Source organism: Canis lupus, chromosome 4 (assembly GCF_011100685.1).
Source record: "Canis lupus familiaris isolate Mischka breed German Shepherd chromosome 4, alternate assembly UU_Cfam_GSD_1.0, whole genome shotgun sequence".
Classification (NCBI taxonomy): Eukaryota; Metazoa; Chordata; class Mammalia; order Carnivora; family Canidae; genus Canis; species Canis lupus.
In genome coordinates this window covers 86814807-86820806 of record NC_049225.1, presented here as the reverse complement: position 1 = coordinate 86820806, position 6000 = coordinate 86814807, and positions in this window count along the sequence as shown.

The following is a 6000-nucleotide window of genomic DNA, read 5'->3' as shown; positions in this document are numbered from 1 at the left end:
AATAAATAAATATAATCTTAAAAAAAAAAAAAAGAAATGGTCAGAAGAGCTGAACAGACATTTTTCCAAAGAAGACAAAAGATGTCCAATAGACATATGAAAAGATGCTCAATGTCACTAATCATCAGGGAAATGCAAATTAAAACCACAGTGAGATATCACTTTGCACCTGTCAGAATGGCTAAAAATCCAAACCAAACCAAAACAAAACACAAGAAATAATGGCTTGGTGAGGATGTGGAGAGAAGCAAACCCTTGTATCCTGGTGACGGGAATGCAAATTGCTGCAGCCACTATGGACAGCAATACGGAGGTTCCTCAAAAAATTCAAAATAGCATATGCTTCAGTAATTCCACTACTGGATGTTTAGCCAAAGAAAACAAAGATTCCAAGTTGAAGAGATAGACCAATGCTTATGTTTATTGTAGCATTTTTTTTTTTTTACGTTAGCTAAGATACAGAGGAAAAGCATCCATCAATAGATCCACAGATAAAAAAAGATAGATGTCACATATAATGGAATATTATTCTTCATTAAAATAGAATGAGATCTTGCCTTTTGCAGCAACAAGGATGAACCTAGAGGATACAGTGCTAAGTGAAATGAGTCAGAGAAAGACAAATACCATATGGTTCCACTCATATGTGGAAATTAAGAAATAAAACAAATGCACAAAGAAAAAAGAGAGAGAGAGAGAGAGAGAGAGAGAGAGAGACTGGACTCTTAAATACTCTTAAATACAACTGGTGGTTGCCAGAGGGGAGGTGGGTGGATTAGGAATGAAATAGACAAAGGGGACCAAGAGCACAGTCATGTGATGGGCACTGAGTATCGGATAGAATTGTTGAATCATTACATTTACACCTGAAACTAATATGACACTGTGTGGTAATGCACTTCCATAAAATATCACGCACATAATTACTGTGTTAAGCATATACAGACAAACTATTAAGAAACACCTCACTCGCTAATTAGAGAATAGATTCTTTAATGGAGAGACTTGGGGCACCTATGAACTCATGATTGTATCTGCTCCAATTCTAAATGTTAGGCATTTGATGTTTGTCACGTATCTTTAAGATTGAGAAGGAAAATCGTGGTATTAAAACTCCATTTAGAAAAATAAGTTAAGGGAATCTACCTATTTATAAAATAAACAGACCCATAGGAACAGAGACCAGGGCACAGTCAGCCGCCTGGAGGAGTTACTGCTACTTACGATGACCCAGCAAATGACCCTGAGGGCTGAGGAGTAGCCTGGGCCAGGGAGAGCACAGTGACGTGAACGCTGGGTACAGCATTCAAGGAACACATAGAAATGCAGAAACGGAGTGAAATACCAATTAACAGAAGATAGATAATTTAGAAACCAATAACAACCACCATAACAAGAGCACATCACGAAAACCCATTTTAGCACACAGACTAAGGTTTTCTGTAACCAAAATATAACGTTGAAACATTTTAGGGGACAAATAAAAGGGTGGTCAAAGTTAAGACCTGAACTGGTCCTCTGGACAATCAAATGAAAGAAATATCTCAGAATTTCAAGCAAAAGTACGCAGACTGGGAAATCAAAAGGGAACAGATAAAAATCCAGAGGTCCCATTAGGGAGGGCCACTGCTCATGCAATTCCTTGGAAGCCATTCATGTAGCAAACAAGTCCTTACGTTCGTGGGACATGGTGTTTGTTCACAGATCAGGAAAATTCTCGTGTGAGTAGCAGGAGTTCAGAAAATGAAAAGAAAAGAGGATCAGAAGACGTATGGTGATAAGAAAACAAATACTAGCAGAATATTCCCCTGCATTAAATGAGAACCGGGAGATTGTAAAGGGTCACGGTGTCCCAGAAAGCTTGGTGAGAAAGACACAGTGTCCTGCTGAAGCTAGAGAATGACCAAGGGCAAAGAGAAAACGTCAGAGGCTCCCAGGCAGGACAATAGAAATAATATGTACTTGTGGAGACTGGAGAGCTGACCCTCGCTCGGCTGGCCTGGTACACAGGGTAGTGGCCAGGGACTATTTTTGAGTAACAGCCTTTTAGTTCTGCAAAAAGCAGAAAGCTGACCTCGATCACTGCACTTCCTGCCTGGGTCAGGGCCGCTGTGACAGCTGGTCAGTAAGGCCCTGGACCTCTCATGTCTCCTTCTGGGCTGTTAGATCAAAGGCCAGGGTTGCACTGAGGGAAGGGCCTGAGGAGGCCTGCTTTTTCCTGAAGCCACAGCTGAGGCCATGCAACATTATTTTTGAAAACATTTTTTTTCACATATTAATCTTTTACTGTTCTGAAGGCAAAAAGCAACTGAGTCAGAAGAAATTAAAACGTCCATTGATCATTTAGCAGGTTAGTCAAATGACTGTGTAACTGTTCCCATATGAACCGTAATAGAGCTCTTGGTCTCTCGGTCTATCTTGTCTTGACCCAAGTCTCTCTAATCTCTGAGATTATCCTGATGGACAGAAGCCTTTGGGCAGGTGGTGAGTGCGGGACGGATGTTCTCCAGGGAAGACAGCAGAGGTGGGGGGCTTCGAAGTCATGTGATTTGCTCCCCGCCTTGCATTTTGAGAGAGTCTGAGCCAACTGACCCAAGTCGCTTGGGAAGTCTTAGAAAAATAAGAAACAAGCAGGAGGAATAGGTTTTTAAATGTATTTTTATTTTAATTAATTAATTTTTTAAAGGATCTATTTATTCATGAGAGACACACAGAGAGAGAGGCAGGCTCCACGCAGGGGGCCCCATGCGGGACTCAATCCTGGGTCCCCGGTTCACGCCCTGAGCCGGAGGCAGACACTCAACTGCTGAGCGCCCCCAGGCTTCCCATAATTTATTTTTATTTATTTGTTTTTTTTCCAGTTATTGTATACTTATTAAGTTGAATTTTATCTACCCGTATCTATTTAATAAATTTAACTCTTTGACATTTTTTGCTGAGTAAGCAAATTGCTTTGAAACCTTCCTGGTTACTAGTACTGATAATTTTGTGCTTTAGAAAAATGTTATCATGCTTATATAACAAAGGTTCTGAAGTGATTGCCACAATCAAACTAATGGAGCCTTTCATCATTCCACATTATTTTGTTTGTTTGTTTCTTCTGGTTTTTGTAGCGAGAGCACTTGAGATCTACTATCTTAGTAATTTCAAGTATGTGATACAGAATTATTAACCGTAGATACCATGCTGTATATTAGATCCACAGAATGTATTCACCTTTTAACTAAAACTTTGTACCCTTTGATCAGCATTTCCCCAAACCTCCCACATGTCCCCGGCAACCACCATTCTACTCTTTCTCTCTCTGAGTTAGACTTTTTACATTCCACAGGTAATGGACACCATGCAGTATTTGTCTTCCTCTCTCTGGCTCATTTCACTAGAGTAAGTAAAGCCCTCCCGATCCATCAGGTTATCACAAACAGCAGGATTTGCTTCTTTTCTAAGGCTAAGTAATACTATCTCTTAGTCTCTTGCTTTCTCTTTCTCTCTCCAAAATATCTGTCATCTGTCTCTGTATAGATACATACACGAGTATCTATGCAGAGAGAAAAAATATAGATATGTATTTAGGTAGATAATCACATTTTCTTTAACCGTTCATCTGTCAACCAATACTTAGTACACTTCTAGTTGAGATTTACACCCAAAAATAATGCTCAATTTAGCTTTTTTTATTTTTTTAAGATTTTATTTATTTATTCATGAGACTGACAGAGAGAGAGAGGGACAGAGACACACACAGGCAGAGGGAGAAGCAGGCTCCATGCAGGGAGACCAATGTGGGACTCGATCTGGGGACTCCAGGATCACGCCCTGGGCCGAAGGCAGATGTTTAACTGCTGAGCCACCCGGGTGCCCCTCAATTTAGCTTTTAATTGACATCGAGCTATGTGGGATAAAGATAATGTGCCCGGTCTTTTGTCTCAATCATTTTAGATATATATTTCACTGGGAACAAAAAGGAAGGCTTAATTAATGAATATTTTACTGTATAGATGCTTAATGATCTTTTAATGCAAACTTTTTAGGTGTTAGTTAATTTGTGCCGCCTATTTAGAGCAGTAAAAGAAGTAAGGACTATATCCACTGCCTGGCGCAGATGGTGCAATGTTAACAGAAGACAAACAGAACAGACCTGATTTACAGGTTTCTCTATCATTAAATAACATAAACTTCAAGAGTAGGTCATTTGCATTTAAATATATAAAATAGATCAAGTACAAGTTTAGGTCAAGAATATTTAAACTGGGATGCCTGGGTGGCTCAGCAGTTCAGTGTCTGCCTTTGGCTCAGGGCGACCCAGGGGTCCTGGGAATCAAGTCTCACATTGGGCTCCCTGCATGGAGCCTGCTTCTCCCTCTGCCTGTGTCTCTGCCTCTCTCTCGTTCTCTCTCTCTCCTGTCTCTCATGAATAAATAAATAAAATCTTTAAAAATAAAATAAAAGTTTAAAAAGAAAAAAAGAATATTTAAACTTATGGCGAAGAAGAAAAACTGGTGACAGAGTTGGGTTTTTTGCTTTTTTTTTGTTTTTGTTTTTGTTGTTGTTTACTATAATGGATTTGTGTCCAAAATGAATGATTTATAAGCCCTATTTAAGGAAAACAAGACAAACCAAGCCAAACCAAATGTACGATAACAAAAAAATGCAATGATTATTCAAAATTTTCTGTCTTTAATCTGGGAGAAATTATTACAAAATTTTCCTGGAAAATAAGAGCATAGTATCAATACCTTAATTATCTAAGCTCGTTATCTTCTGCAGCCAAATTATAGGACAATGACAGGCAACATGACATAATTCAAAGGACAATTCAAATGTACTGGTTTACTTTCAGTTTTCAGCAAGATGTCAAGGGACTTCTGGCTGGCTCGGACAGAGGAGCATGACACTATTGATCTCGTGGTTGTGAGTTCAAGCCCATGGTGGATGTAGAGATTACTTACATAAATAAAATTTAAAAGAAAACAAAACAACAACAACAAAAGATATCTAAATTTGATCCAAACACCATTTGTGGTTTGTAATTTCGTTGTCTGCAAATGTCAAATTGAATTTTACTTTTTCCAAAAAAAAAAAAAAAAAAAAGAATTTTACTTTTTCCTTAAATTAAACGTGATGGGAACAAAACTTAAATAATTTCACACAACCAAAATTAGAATGGAATAGAAGGAAAGGGAAGGGAAGAAAATGTGTTTTGGGTTTTGAAACTGATTTAATCCTCCTTCAATCAGTTACCAAATAAATGGTTCTTGAGTGAACTATTTAACCTTAATGGGCTATTCCTCCTCCTCCTCTTCCTCCTCCCTCTCAGAGGAAGAGAAGAAGAAGTAAGAAGGAGGAGGGAGGATGGAGTGAGGAGGAGGAGGGAGGAGGGAGGAGGAGGAGGAGGAGGAGGAGGAGGAGGAGGAGGAGGAGGAGGAGGAGGAGGAAGGAGGAGGAGGAGGAGGAGAAGGAGGAGGAGGAGGAGGGAGGAGGGAGGAGGAGGAGGAGGAGGGAGGAGGAGGAGGAGGAGGAGGAGGAGGGGAGGAGGGAGGAGGAGGAGGAGGAGGAGGAGGGAGGAGGAGAGGTGGGAGGAGGAGGAGGGAGCGAGGAGGAGATAGAGGAGGTGGGGATGGGAGTAGGAAGGATGGAGTTCTTGATTTCTTCTCATAATACTCCTACTCCTCCTCTCTCCCTCATCCTCCTCCTTCTTTTCTTATTTTTCTTATTCTTATTTCTTCTTCTTTCTTCTTAGTTACTCACAGTGTTGCAGAAATTAAAGGAACTAATCAAAGTAGAGCACATATCTCACTAAGAACCCAGCGTTGTCATCGTACAGCAGGTTTGTAAGAGCATGACACCTAATATCTACCCTTTGCTTCGTTCATTCCAGCCTTTAAGAATTTTATAATTGAAAAACATGGAAGGCATATCTAATTCAGTTTATGAATACACATCTAGAAAGAATAGCTAAATAAAAATATTGGTTGACTGAATCAAAGTATATTTATTGGC